General features: G+C 42.4%; 1 pseudogene; it reads right to left on the bottom strand.

The window, feature by feature from the left end:
- Nucleotides 1-4,886: 4,886 nt before the first annotated feature.
- On the bottom strand, nt 4,887-5,382 carry LOC119532796 (annotated as a pseudogene).
- Between the last annotated feature and the right edge of the window lie 10,381 nt (nt 5,383-15,763).

Raw genomic sequence — 15,763 nt, 5'->3', positions numbered from 1 at the left:
CCTCTCAGGACTGCCTTTTCTGAATTATACAATAGTTTTTGGCTTTGCTTGTCCATCCCTCCCCTCCCTGCAGGTCTGTGAGACTCCACCCTGGACAGGGTAGCCTCTGGGTGGTTTTGAGGGGTGGTGATGGTTTGGACATCAATGAAGTGATGTAGGTGAAAGCACTTTATAAATTGGAAAGTATTTTACCCAAGTCTGGTTTTGGAGTCAGGTAGACCTGGGTTCACTTTTAAAAAAAACAAACAGCTTTATTGTGATATAACTTACATACCATAAAGTTCACCCAAAGTGTACAATCCAATGATTTTTAGATATATGCACAGAGTTATGCAGCCATTACTGTAATCTAATTTTAGAACATTTTTATCATCCCCCAGAGAAACCTTGTGCACATTCTGATGCCATCTTTTCATAGCTGTGTAACTGTGGGTAAGTTACTTGACCTCTCTGAGCTCAGTTTCCTCATCTTGTAGGTTGAAACAGTTACTTACTTAAGGCTTATTTAGGGGTTGAACAAAATAGCAAGCAACACTGTTAGCTCAGTGTCTGGCACAGGGTGAGCCCCCAATAAATTTGAGTGCCCTAAATTGATGTTGGCAGTGTTCTTCTGTGGATTTATTCAGGATCACTCTGAGTATTTATTCATGAGTCACTGTTTCAGCTTCCATACCTTTTCTCAAGAGCTCATGGTCCTTACACTTAATCTAATACTTTATTTTACACACACACACAAATACACCAACACGGCATACCTTACACACATGTGCACACATACACAAATATGTAGACTTACATACCTCACACACACGCACAAATGCCAACACACTAAAACCCTCCCTGCCCCCACACAGAATTATGCAAGTTTTAAAAGATAACGAGAAGTTCTGTGATATTTTTATGTTTGCAAAATTTACCATTCTTTAATCATATACTTTTGTTTTAGCATGATGAATGTCTCTAATTTGGATTTCTTATATTGAAAGGACTTAGTGTCTGAAGATATCCTCCCGAACTATTCACAGACAAAACTGCAAATTAGACAAGGTTGTCTTTGGTCCCCCCCAACCTAGAGTTAATAACAATGATTTCTTGGGTCTCACCCATGCACCAAGTTTAGGATTAAAAATTTTTACATCTTTCTTTGTCTTGACCCTGAAAATTAAGTAGATATTAATATCACAAAGTAGGAATTATTATTACACCTATTTTTTAGGAGAGAAGAAAAGAAGCCCAGAGAAGTTAAGTCAGTTGAGGAAGGACACACACTAGAAAGTTGAGAGGTCAGGGTTTGAATTCAGGCCCTCCTCCTGATGACAGGCTGACAACGGCTTCAGGTGAGGCTCTTTCCAGATGCCTCTTGGAATCTTCTTTTAGAAGACAGGTAAGTTATCCTCAGAGACATCATTGATAAGTCTGGTTGTTACCCCCAGAATTTCTTCCACTGTGGCTGGGCTGCTGCCTTAACAGCCAGAAGTGATGCTTTCCAATCGTGGGAAAGCAGCAGACTCACCCAGGGGCTTTGAAAATATCTAGATTTCCTGGCTTTACTCCAGATTGCATACGGCAGAATTTTCTGGGATAGATCTTAGGAATCTGTATTTCTGAAAAGCTCCCAAGAGACCATTTTAATTCGACAATATAGAAGGTATAAAATACATTAGTAGAAGAATAGGTCGGCATTTTAAAATTAAATTTTACCAGAGGCAAAGTCAGTACTGAAATGATAATTTGGTAAAAACAGTTGTAACATATATGGCAGGTGGTATGCATATTACTTAGGCTACCACTAACTGCCATAAAATACAAACCCATCACTCTCTCTGGCTCAACACGTAGAAATGAATTTCTCACTCATGAAAGTCCACAATGAGAGGTCCTATTTGGTAGGCCACTCTCCTCCAGCTGAGATTCAGGAACTCAAGCTCCTTCCATTTTGTGCACCTCCATCATTAACACGTGCTTCCAAGGTTATTGTGGGGGGGATACTAATGGGCAGCTTCATGGTCCAGGTCTGGAAGTGGCACATAGCTCTTCCACCCACATTCTCTGGCTAAAACTGAGTGTATGGATATTTCTAACCCCAAGGGAGGTTGGAACATATAGTCTAGCTGTGTGAGGAGGAGGAGGATGAAGAAAGAGGTTAGGTGAACTGCTAGCCTGTCTCTATCACAAAGGATTAATAATTTACAAATTGATAACAAAAAGGCAAACATTCCAGTTAAAAACAGGCAAAAAATAATGACAAACTGGTTACAGAAGCACAAATCCAAATGGCTAATGAACATTAAAAGATGTTCAAGCTCCCTGGTAGATAGGGTATTGTAAAAAATAGAAAAAAAGTAACAATGGGCTATCACTTTCCACCCATCAGATTGACAAATATTAAAGAGTATAACACCTACTGCTCGTGGGAAGCAGAAAAGAGTACACTCATGAATTGCTGGTAGAAATGTAGATGTCACAGCATTTTGGAAAGCAATCTGGCATTAGGAATTAAAATTAAGACACATCTTTTCAACCCACAATTCTATTCTAGGGAATCAGTCATAGAAATAAAAGCAGTAGATAATGATAGATCTATCCTGAAATATTTATTGCAACATTGTTGATTGTGACAAAAATAGGACATAAAGTTCCCATCAATAGATAACTAGTTGAATGATTTGTGATTATCAATATTATGGAAGATTTTGCAGCTTTAAAAAAGTCGACTAGGAGGTACTCTCATGATATATTATTAAATGAGAGATTCAGGAATCAGAGACATGTATATAATATGACTTCTTTTAAAAAATAAAAATCAAAGGATAATCTCTACCTATCAATATCTATCTAATCATCTAGCTAACATCTATCTTTCTCTCTATATATATCTATAGCTATCTTTCATCTATATCTACTATCATTATCTATCTTCTGGCTATATCTGTCATCTATCTTTCTATATCTATTTATATCTGTCTATCATCTCTATCATATAATCTGTCTCTATGTCTATCATATCTATGTATCTGTTTATATATCTATCAATATTATTTATTTCTATCAACCATCTATCTATGATATCTATCCATCTATTTCTATCTGTCCATCGTGTATCATGTATTATCTAACTGTATCTCTGTTTCCACTCATCAATCATGTAACAATATCTATCTATATCATCTCTATATGTGTATCTATCATATCTAACCATCTAGCTCTATCTCTACTTCTATCTCTATCTCTATCATCTAGCTATCTATCATCTAGCTATCCATTTGTCTATCTATACCTCTCTATCAATATAATCGTCAATCTGTGTCTGTCTGTGTATCTATGTATAACCGATGATACAGAGTAAGGTTGTTAACATTGATGACCTAGGCCAAGGAGTGTGGGTGGAATGGGACAGAGGAAGAAGAAGGTAACCCCCTGAATATTGTACTGAGAGGTGACAGTGGAAAAATAGCATAAGACCCTATAAAATTTATATGTATATATTATATATTCGTAAATGTATGAAGTTATGGTCATCAGTGTGTCAGTGATGGTTATCTCGAAGTGGTGGAATTTCAACTGAGTTTTACTTTCTTCCTTATATCTTTACAAATTGTTATAATTTTTTACAATAAATTTTTTTTTTTACTTTGTATGAACAGGGGGAAAAACAATGAGCTTTTTCATTATTAAAAAAATAAAAATAAAAGCTCCCTGAATGATTCTGATGATTGGCCAGGCTTGATCATCAAGGTTTGACTTCAGGGAGCTCAAATAAAATGGAATTTGAAGCATCTGAAACCATTTCTGAGTGAAGAGGTCCCAGCAGACCAGAAACACTTCTCCTGGGTTCGGAGGGAAAATGATCATCAGCTGTAGCAGGAGGTTTCTTCCTCAGGTAAAGGAGGAACGTGGGGTTTGTGAGGATAGACTCCTAGTAAGCATCAGTCTGGGATTTGGCTGCTGGCTCCCAGAATCTGAAAGTTCTAGATTGGAAATAAGGCCCTTGGTGGAGAGGTCAGAGGCAGGAGGGCAGTGTGGCTCAGGGGGTGGGACAGAGGACTGGAGCCAAGCAGCCTGGGGTTTGAATCTGGGCTCTGCCACGTACTAACTGAGTGACCTTGGACCTGCTACTTCACCTTTAGGTATGCATTTTCTCCTTAGGAAAGCACAGATAATGATGTAAGGAAGAGAAACAATGCATGTGGATGCTGGAGATGGCGGGGTCGGTTTCGTTTTATGTAGCAGGGTCATGGTCCTGGTGAGAGCCATTGCTCGGCTCAGTGGGTAACAGAGCATGAACGAGGAGCATCGGCAGAGCAAGCAGTGGGGACTTTCTCTCATAATAGCCTTGGCCTCAAGGAAGCACAGGCTGCTGTAGAGAGGAGAGGCTAAGGGCAAGCCTGGGCTGAGAGGCTTGAAGTCTCCTAGACCCCTTGCCCTCTGAACCAAGCTATCTGTCCTTTTCCTGCTTCCTGTCTACCCTATGGTAAATTCTTGTGGTTGGGATTAAGTGAGCCTTTAGTTGTAAATAATTAAGATTCCTTCACTCCACTGAGTATTGACTCAAGGCAGACATAGAACCCATGACCCTCAAGGTGCTCTGGCCCAGTAGAGAGACTCTAGATGAGTCAACAGTTTGCATGTCCTGTCCTGACAGAGGAAGTGCAGAGTGCTCTGGGAGCAAAGAGAATGTCATGGAGATGCAGGGAACATGACTCAGGATTTGCTACGGGGTTCCGTCGAGGATGATTTCTTTGGTCCCAGCAGTGTTTGCTTTCTTTCTTTCTTTCTTTTTTTTAAGGAAACTTTTCCAAGTTTTACTCATAAAATTAGTAATCAAAATTGCAATAAGTAGACTTACACAGCCACGTATCAGTGAAACAAGAGGGAATTGAAACATTTCAGAGACAGCTTGAAAATCCCAAAGGAACACAGACTGAGCTAAAATCACTTAAACTGCTGTTGCATGAGTGGTAGTATTCATTCTTGCATTTTTTCAGTAAGTTTTTCTTATATTTGCTTTTCTCTTATCCACATTGTCAAAATCTGGCTTTGCAGTCAAGAATCTTTTCTCCATCTTTGTCCAGCTGTAGCCTGGCAATGACCATCTTGCTCAGGTGAACACCCATGTGGTGTCATTAGCCTCCTCTTGCTGCGCCCTCTTGGTGTAGACGATGTATTTCTCTCTGTACACCTGAACTACCTTGCCAATTTGCTAACCTTTGTCATGTCCTCAAGCAACCTGGACCCCATCATCCATGAGGATGGGCATGTGGTAAACATTGTACTTCTGTCGCAGCTCCATGACATCATCTTCCTACATACCTGTGAGGGAGCATTGAAATATCATTTGTGGTTCTCGCTGTGGTCTGAGGCCACAGAGGGGTTTAACTTCATGGTAACAGTCTACCCAGTGCCAGATGGGCTCAGACTCTTCACCCAAGCAGTGTTTAAAAATTGGAATCTTACACATAAAAATCTAGACTTCAGCCTTCACTCGAAAAATCAGACTCTGGTCAACTGGACCTGCATTTCCATGGGGCAGCCATTGGATGGCGCTGACATTAGCTGCCCCTGTCAGAAACACCACAAGCTGACACCACTGTCCCTGCTGCTCCCTATTGTTTTCTTGCTTAGACTAGTTCCATCACTTGTGTCACCTGTCATTTGGGATCCCTGAGATAAATGTTGCCTTTTTTATGCCCATAAATTAATCATGGGTGTTTTTTTAAAAAAATTATTTTTATGTCACCCAGAAAGCCAGGTTAATTCAAACTAGGTCTAATGCCAAGATGCTTTTTCTATGAAGGTCATCTGGCACGATTTTGTATCAGAGACTCAGAAGATTTCAGAGATAGTGGGGACTTTGGGAATCATGTAGTCTGAGCTTCTATTTTCCATTGTGGAAATAGACCCAGAGAGGTGAATTGTTTGCCCCGGTCACACAGCTAGTCAAAGCAGAGCCAGGTCGAGAGCCTGCATTTCCTGATGCTGAGTCCCTTAAATCATTTTTTTTCCTCGTAGCATTATCCTGATAGGAAAAAAAAAAACCTATCAGTTTGCCATATAGAATTGGGAAAGAATTGCCATGTGATGTTAATCCATGCTCAGGCCCTTTTCTTCACAATCACAGGAATTATCAAAAGAAAATTATTGGAAAATGTTAGCCATGCATTGTAGCTTCCAAGCCCACAAGCACAGATGTCCACTGGCAAAGTTGAAATAAAATTGGAAAAACTCATTTTGTTTTCCAGGGCCTGATAATAAAAAATTCTTGCTGCAGATGAGTGCTCAAGCTCAGTCTCCTCCCCCTTATTATTAAACAAAAGCAGAATACAACAAAAATAGAAACTAATGCAGAAATCTGTGGTGGTTTCTCCTTTTGTGTACCAATGTTTTTGTTGGGCAAATCACATTTCGGAGAGTCCATTACAATGGCATTATCTCTCCAGTCTCCAAATTAACTATTAAGGATGTGAAGGGATGGTCTGTTGTAAACCAGGATGTACAAGAACCCCAATTCCTTGGGTCTCTATTGGAGTTGGGGGTAGTGATTAAGCATGAATTCTTTAAAAGAATGAATAAGATGAGACACAGTGTCGTCTGGTGATTAAAGCTTGAGGGCTTTGGAGCCAGCCTTTCAGGGTCCAAATTCCAGCTCTGTCATTGGCTAATGGTTTGACTTTGGGAACCTACTTACCTGTGAAACAAGGATGATGAGACTGATGTCCACTTTCCAGGGTTATTTGGAGGACCAGAACACTAAGGCCCAGTGTCTGACTTGATAACTGTTAGCAGGACCATTGTGGCAGGAGAGGAGGGTGTTGTTGAGGGTGATGGCCTGAGTGAGTTTGGAAGAATTGCTGAGAACCAGTTGGGAGTTTCAAGTAGGATGAGAGTGAGACAGAGAGCTCGTGTGAAAGTTGGGGCTGGCTGCCCTCACAGCCACAACGGTATCTGCAACTTGGTAGGGTCGCCATGGGTCCAGAGCCTGACCTCAACTTTCTGGATTCAGAAGTTTGATTTCACCAGTGCATCCAAGAGGAGAGGTTTTGTAGTCACAAATACCCCTATTTTATATATACCTGCTCTCTGTTTCTGATTATTTTTTTATTTGTATTTTAATTTAAGTTTATTTTATTTTTGCTGTTTCTGATGCTTAGTAGCTATGGACCTTGGTCAAGTCACTTAATCTCTCTAACCCTCACTTTCTCTATCTGTCAGGTAGAGATAACAAAACCTTCCTTTTAGGGGAATTTTGATGATTTGAGATAATACATGTTGAAAGCCTAGAATAGGTTGGCACCCTATAAAGAGTTGCTATTTATCAGGCTCTGGAGAATTAAATCTACTCATCAAACTCACGAGAGCCAGATCTATAAACTAGGATGTAAATTCGTTCATCCACAGGAGGTAAAATACCTTCCAGGTACTAGAGGACTGACTACACTCCAGAATCCTGCTTTCCATGTCCTATTTCCTGGGAGACTGGATCAATAATCTAAGGCTGCATGGTGAGCAGGGAGTATAACCAGTGACGTGTAGCGCGGCTGTCAACCCCCTGCCCGCACGCCCAGCACTCACCTCCACAACTTTGATGGCTGCCCACCGCAAACATCTCTGCCTCCCTGCCCGGGGCTTCTTTCTGACCATGGGCACCATCTCGGCTTGCACACAGGGCAATCCATAAGTGCTGAGTTATTGTTCTTAGAGGCAGCCCTCAACCAACTAACAACTAACCTCTTGGTTAGGTTACCTCTGAAGTGTGTTCTCTACTGTCTTCTAGGGTCCCCTAGCAGGATGGAGCTTCATTTTCCAGTGGTAACTTGCTTGGCAACTCATTCTTTATTAATTTTCTCCCCCTCCCTATCTCATCCCCCACTCTCCTTCCCACATTTCCTGGGATCACCTCCCAAATAAATTACTTGCCCTTGAATCCTTGTCTCCGTGTCTGCATTCAACCTAACAGAAGGGTGTTCTGGGCTGTGTGCAATGTCCAGAGTGAGCCTGAGAGGGAGATACCTCCCGCCTTTGTTATAACATCACAGCGGCTTTGTGTAAGTGAGTAGTGACGGTGCATCTCCTCGAGGGAGACTTGGCAGACGCTCCTGGCTGTGCTATCTCCAAGGCGTGGGTTGTTCAGTTGGTGGATGTGGTTCCATTTTATGTTGCTGCCTCAAGCTCCACTCTCAGCATTTTCTCCTGCTTTGCTGAGGTCCTGAAGTTCTCTTTTGTGGGGTTCGTAGAGCTTGTGTAAATGAACACAGCTTTCGTTGATTACCTCCTATGCCCCAGGCACCGTTAGGGGCAGTGGAGGAAACAAAAGAGGTCTCCAGCAACATGGAGACTATAATTTGGTGCCCTCTCCTGGCCCTCCCCTGAGTCCCCCACCCAAGCCTTCCCTGGTGTCGACTGTTTGAACCTCTCCAAGGTGCCCCAAGCTTGGCCATGCTCACCGTGTCTAACAGTCCGCCATCAGCCCTCACCGCTTTTTCCAGATTCCTGTTCATTTCCTTCTGTCTTCCACATCCACGTTCCTAGAATTTGTCATTCACACCCACAGCCTCTGGTTTCCTCCCTCAGCCAACTTGCTTCTGGGCTGTCTCCAATCAGATTTCTTTCTAAAGAATTAAGTGGTTTGTCCAATATTACCCAGCAGGCTGGAGATGGATTCACTCTTCTATTAAAAAACGCCCTCAGAGGGACAGGGATCTATTATATTTTGGAAATTTCCTAGAAATAACTCATATCCCATATATACATTCTATTCTTCTAAAAATTCAAACTCTTTTTATAGGCTCAAATGCCTTGTATTTCTTTTTCCACTCGATTCTACCCTTTCCACATACTGTCTCTTTCTCAAATCACCCAGTTAGCCTTCGAGGCTTTATTTTCTGCAGGTCTAGGAGACCTGAGCTAGAATTTCAGCCAGACCCCTCAATAGTGCTGTGACTTTGGGCAAGTTGCATAATTAACATCTGTGGGCATCAGTTTTCCTTTCTGTAAAATGGGGATTATTGCTGAGCTCAGTGGTTGCCGAGATCATGTGAAAATGAACAGCAAGTATTTAGTAAAGGTTGATTTCCTTTCCCTTGTGCTGTTCCCAAAGGATTTCTTCTCATAGGGAAAGATGTATTCATTTTCTGTTTTAGAAGGTTGTCACTCCACCTTTTGTGTTAGGGGGACAGCAGTTGTTACTGAGAAGCCAGTTTTTGCCCTCTCTTTTCAGGGTGGGAATGGCATCGAGGGGTCCCACAGATGACCAGAAGGTGCTGGGAAGGAGCCCATCGTCTCCCAAAGCCTCTGTGTGGACTGGCTGCTGGTCTTTGGGGGAGCCCCAGGTCCAACTATGTGGAGAGGATGTTTGTGGCCTCTCCCATCCCTGGACCCAATGCCATGTACTACTTTCTATCCCAGGCTGGGGGAAGCCAAAGAGGAAGTGAGCATTGTCACATGGGCAAGGCTCAGAACTGCCAGCCTGGGGTCAGGGCTCAGTTCTGCATCTGGTGTGTGCTCCTGCATGTGTGCATGTGTGTGCACTTTGTGTGTGTGTATGTGCATGCACATGTCTGCCTGTGTGCATGTGCATTTTGTCACAGCTCCACAGGAAACCTACTAGGTGGAGGACAGGAAAGGAGAGGAGGAAGAACTTATGGGAAAGTCCTATGGGGGAGTCAGGAGACCCCTGCCTCTGCCTCCTCACCCAGCTGTGGGAGGGTTGGCTGAGTAAGCTTTCATGCCTCAGTTCTGTGATGCCCTTGGGACTTGCTCTCAGCCAGCTTCCAGTCCCCTCATCTGGGTGGCAGGGATGTGGCCCAGTTTTGTGGCCTGGAGGGGCATCTGGGCTCCAGAGTGAGGAGGACAGCCTGACAGTCATCAGTGCAGGACCCTCCACTCGGAGCCAGGGGTGTGCTGGGAGCTGGAGGAGTGGGAGGGTCATGTAGACAGCTACCTGCAGCCAGGTGAAGTTGGTAGCCTGAGGTCACAGTGGCCTGCAAAGAGGCCTAGAGCTGGCCCAGCTGATCCTCCAGGGAAGGTTAGTGGACCCTCCCTGCCTATCCCAGCCAGCCCCCCAGGATTCCCCTGTACCCTCTTCCTGGTCCCCAAAAGCCATCACCCTAAGCACCAAGCCTCCTTCTCCCACAGGAACCACATCATCTGCTCTTTTTTTATCATTTGTGAAAATGCAAGGATAAAGCTGCCTGAGAATGACATGTGAGCCCTCTCCAGGCTTCAGCACCACCCCTAGGTCCAGGAGGTTCTTTTATAACACCAGGATGAGTTTGTGGGTTGTAGGGGCTTTGCCTATTGTTACTTAATGCATGTGCTTCCACATCCATATGTTGACTTTGATGAGGTCTCTAGAAAACCCAGGCTTTAATTCAGGAAGCAAGGGCCCTGGAGAGGTTGGTGTTGGAGAGGGCCACTCCTTGGTTTTCACTTTGGAGCTATAAGATCGGAACCCCTCTAGGCCATAGACAAGGCTCTGATTTCAGGAAGGTGCTGGACTTCAGACACTTGAGGTAGCCCCAGGGCTTAATCCATATGATCCCCCTTTGTAATTCCAGTTTCTAGCTAGTGTCTGGCATGTAGCAGGAGCTTAATAAATGTATTCTGAATGAAGAAAGATGCCTGTTAGAGTGTTATCAGTCATGTTTACCATAGTGTAAAAGGGGGTCCAATCTTTCCCAGTAAATAAGCAGGTGGCAAGGCTGGACAGGGTAACTGAAGAGAACTCTTGTCAGTTTTGCAAGTGGGCTTGTGCCAGACCCTATTTCCCCTCCAATCAGGGAATGCCAGTTTTATATGCCTTGCTTTTGGCTACCTTGAGGAGCCCATGCAAGGTGGCCATAGTGGCCTAGCTCAGGGAGCTTGGGGAAGGAATGGTGGTCCCTGGGCTGATGGTCTCTGTGGGTCACTGACTGAGGAGTCTGAGCATGGCCAAGCATCACACACCTGGTGGCTGCCACTGCCCTCCTCAAGCAGCCTTGGATGTGGAACGGCTGCCCGCATTGAGTTCCCAGAGCATGGCGGGAATCTGGGTGGCCTGGTGGTGTTTCCCTGGTGATGTGGTATAGTCCCCAAGTTGGAAAAAGTGGTTATTGGGGACTGTGAACATCCTCTGCAGGACTCAGCGAGGCAGAGGGAGGGAGGAGAGGCAAGTAGGAGCTCGTCCCACTCTGCCCAGGGAATTTCCCTCCCTCTCGGAACGCAGGAGGGACACGCTGACAGTCCCATTAGCCTCTGAAGACACGAGGAGAAGATTGCCATTAGGCCGGAGCTGCTCAGCGTGAAGTGGAAACTTGGCTAACGAGGCTCTCAGACTCCGAGACCATGAGACCTTGCAGGGCCCTGGAGAGCACATCTCTTCAGATCTCTTCAGATCTGCTATTTTAGAAGCGTGTTGCTTAATTTCCAAACAGTTGGGGATTTTCTTATCTTTTTGTTATTGGTTTCTAACTTAATTCTACTGTGGCCAGAGAATATACTCTGTGTGATTTCAAGCCTTTGAACTGTGTTGAGACTTGCTTTATGGCCCTGCATAGGATCAATTTTGGTAAATATTCCATGTGAACTTGAAAAAAATATGTGTCTTACAGTTGTTGGGTGCAAAGTCCTTTAGTGTTAATTAGGTGAAGTTTGTTTATTGTGATGTTCAAATTTTTGATATTTTTTTATGATTTTTTTTTTTTCTGCTTGTTCTATCAGTCAGTGGGAGAGTCACGATTCTGGATTTCTCTTTTTAATTCTGTCTTCGTATTTTTGAAGCTGTGCTTTTAGGTGCATTCAAATTTCGAATTGTGATGTCTTCCTGGTAGATAGAATTTTTATCATTATAAATTGTTCTGCTTTATCTGTTTCTTACCTCAAAGTCTACTCGTTCAACTCTACAGCTTTCCTTAGATCTGAGTTTGTATGACATCTTTTTCTTTCTTTACATGACCTCCCTGTTTACCGATATTTAAACTGTGCCTTTTATAAGCAGAATATAGTTGGATTTTATGACAATTTCTGTCTTATCATATTAAGACCATTTACATTTAATATAATTATTGATACATTGGGTTTAATTCTACCATCTTACTATTCTTATTTTCTTTTGTCCCACCTGTTCTGTGTTCTTTTTTCTCTTATTTCTTTTTGGATAAATCAAGTATTTTTTCTCATTCCATTTCCTTCTCTATTACCTTGTTAGTTATACATTATTTTATTATTCTTTTAATGGTTACCCAAAGATTATAACACACATCTTTGACTTACTAGATTTTACTAAAGTTAGTACTTTTGTTGCTTCCAAGGCAAGGGAAGTATTTTGGAAGAACTTACTTCCCTTTGCCCCTGTTGTACTATGGTTGTCAGTGTTTAAATTGTACATATAGTTTTTTTGTGATGATAGATACATATTTTGAGAAAAAAACCTTAAATACTCAGGTTGATGTAACAACCATGGAGCCTGATTAAAAAGAGGAATAAGTAAATATACCTTTGAAAAAGTTACATACCTGGTTTTCTCTGTCAATACCTTGAATCAATGCAATTGATAGTGTGTAATGGGCGAGAAATAATAATTCAATTGGTAAACAAAAATAAGAACACACTACATGTAGTTTTAACTCTACTATATATTATTGCTATTGTCATATATAGTCACTATTAATATATATTTATTCATTTATTTATCCTTTTTGTTTTTCTTCATTAATTCCTGCATTTCCAAGCTTCTTACCTGGAGTTATTTTCCTTCTAGTTAAACAACTCTTTTTAGCATTTCTTTTTGCTGGATATAGAATTATAGGTTGACAATTACTTTCTTTCCTGTTTAAAGATGTCATTTCATTTAGACTTTCATAATTTTTGTAGAAAAGTTGGTTACAGTTCTTCTTTCCAAGATTGAGTAAAGGGACAAGATTTATCCTTGTGTCTGAATCAACTGAAAAAACAGACCAAATATGGAAAGCAGTGATTTTCAAGACACTGGACATCAGGCAACAATGGACAGTGATCCCTGAGAAATGGGACACAAATAAGGTAAGTACAATTATTGTCCCAGCTTGTTGCCTGGAGAAGAACTTCAGGGAGGGGAAACCCAGACAGAGTCTGGTGCTCTACATCGATGAAATGGAGCTGGAAGTCTGGGAAGATCAAGGCAACTAGAATTAATAGGGCAGAATACCAGAGAAGAGAGAGTTGCATTCAGAGAGAGAGTTCTGGAGACCTACAGAGGGCTGAGGAATAATCACTGTATGTGTGTGAGAAATCTACCCAAGGCTAGAAGAAGAATGACCTAAAAGGATTAGAGGCAACAATCTTCAAAGTGCATGCAGAGCCAGGGATATTTCCTGTTCCCAACAGCCAGAGTGAAAAACTGCATGTCATGGAGTACCAGGTAGAGTACTTGCAAGGGTTTTAGTTCAGCAGGGGATCAAATTAGCTGCTTTGATCCTGCCTAAAGAAATTTAAAAGCAAGATCTGAAAAGATCACACTGTTTCCAAGTAACTGAACTGCATTCCAGAACAAAGTTCAAGAATATTTATAGGACTATAAAAATATCCCGCACTCAACAATTTAAAATTCGTATTGTCTGGCATCCAATAAAACATTACCAGGCATGTGAAAAAGCAAGGTAATACAAGCCATTCTTAGGAAAAAAATCAATCAATTGAAACAAACCCAGAAATAACAAAAATGATAGAATTAGTCGACAAAGATATTAAAATACTTATTTTAACTGTGTGCTGTATGTTCAAGAAACTAGAAGACTGGATACATTAAATAGAAACATACAAAGTATAAAAAAGACCAAAATCAAACTTCTAGAAATAAAAAGTATAATGTCTACTATGAAAAAGTATACTGGATAACTACTACAAAATCTGAGAGAGGAAGATGGCAGCATAGAGAAGAGTGGAAGCTAGTTTGTCCACCTGGAACAAAAACAAATAAACAACCAGGAACAATTAGTAAGTAATCTGAAATAACAGCGGGGGGACAAACATGCCCATCCACACATCGTACACCAACCTGAATTGGGAGGAATGCCTGAGATTTCAGCATAAAATCTGTAAGTAAAAACTGTGGACCCAAGCTGGGAGACCCCCTCCCATGACCTGAAATGCAAAGCCTCACAGTGCTAGAGAGCAGCACTCTCCGAGCAAGCAAATATAGCTCAGCTGAGCTCCAACTGGGGTTTTAATTAACAAATATGGACTGCTCAATACAAGCTATGAGTCCCCAGCAAGCAGACAGAGGCTTTTGATGACCACTGATCTTGGAGAGCCGGAGGACCTCTCTGGGAGGGAGAGGGAGCCCGGAGGACCAGGTGTTGTCTCTGGCCAATGGGTGAAACCGAGGGTGGCTGCGAACTGGCCCTGAAGGGGGGATCTCTGTCCCTTTTCTAGCTCAGTGGAGAAAGCCTCAGCCATTTTCAGTTTCCAGTGCTCTGACCCAGACAAGGGTGGAGATAGCACAGGCAGAGAGACAATTCAAATGCTAATGACCTCTCCCTAGGGGGTGTATCTTCCCTAGAGGAAAAAGGTGGGGCCCAGCTCTACTACCTGCCTTCCATTCAGAAACAGACCCCAGAGCCTGGGGGAAAATAGCCACAGGCCACACCTCCTTACACCAGTTGGAGCTACAGGCTGACAGGTGCCACCTGTTGGGCAGAAACACACAGTGACTTGAGGCCTCACAGGGTACATCAGTCTTCTAAGACACACCTTCAGGGAGATGTGACACTATTGCATCCTCCTGAGACCTGAGCCCGTTCTGGTCTGGGAAAACCTGATTGGGGTAACCAAGGAAACCAGATGCTTAGACAACAGAAAACTACAACCTACACTAAGAAAATCGAAGTTATGGCCCAGTCAAAGGAACAGACTTACACTTCAACTGAGATACAGGAATTGAAACAACTAATGCTAAATCAATTCAAAAAGTTTAGGGAAGATATGACAAAAGAGATGAAGTGTATAATGAAAGCACTGGGCATATGTAAGGTAGAAATTGAAAGTTCGAAAAATCAACTGGCAGAATCTATGGAAATGAAAGGCACAACACAAGAGATGAAAGACACAATGGAAACATATAACAGCAGATCTCAAGAGGAAGAAGAAAATGCTCAGGAGCTGGAGAACAAGGCACCTGAAAGCCTACACACAAAAGAACAGATAGAGAAAAGAAGGGAAAAATATGAGCAATGTCTCTGGGAATTGAATGACAACACAAAACACATAAATGTACATGTCATTGATGTCGCAGAAGGAGAAGAGAAGGGAAAAGGGGCAGAAGCAATAATAGAGGAAATAATCAATGAAAATTTCCCATCTCTTATGAAAGACTTACAATTACAGATCCAAGAAGTGCAGTGTACCCCAAACAGAATAGATCTGTGTTCTAGTTTGCTAATGCTGTGGAATGCAAAACACCAGAGATGGATTGGCTTTTATAAAAAGGGGATTTATTTGGCTACACAGTTACAGTCTTAAGGCCATAAAGTGTCCAAGTAACACATCAGTAATCGGGTACCTTCACTGGAGGATGGCCAATGGCGTCTGGAAAACCTCTGTTAGCTGGGAAGGCAGCTGGCGTCTGCTCCAAAGTTCTGGTTTCAAAATGACTTTCTCCCAGGACATTCCTCTCTAGCAAGCTTGCTTCTCTTCAAAACGTCACTCACAGCTGCACTGCATTTGGTCTCTTTGAGTCAGCATGTTTTATATGGCTCCACTGATCAAGGCCCACCCTGAATGGGTGGGGTCATGCCTCCATGGGAGTATCCCA

This window comes from Choloepus didactylus, chromosome 4, assembly GCF_015220235.1.
Source record: "Choloepus didactylus isolate mChoDid1 chromosome 4, mChoDid1.pri, whole genome shotgun sequence".
NCBI lineage: Eukaryota > Metazoa > Chordata > Mammalia > Pilosa > Megalonychidae > Choloepus > Choloepus didactylus.
Note: the sequence above shows the minus strand (reverse complement) of the source record. Positions and strands in the feature narration are given on the sequence as shown.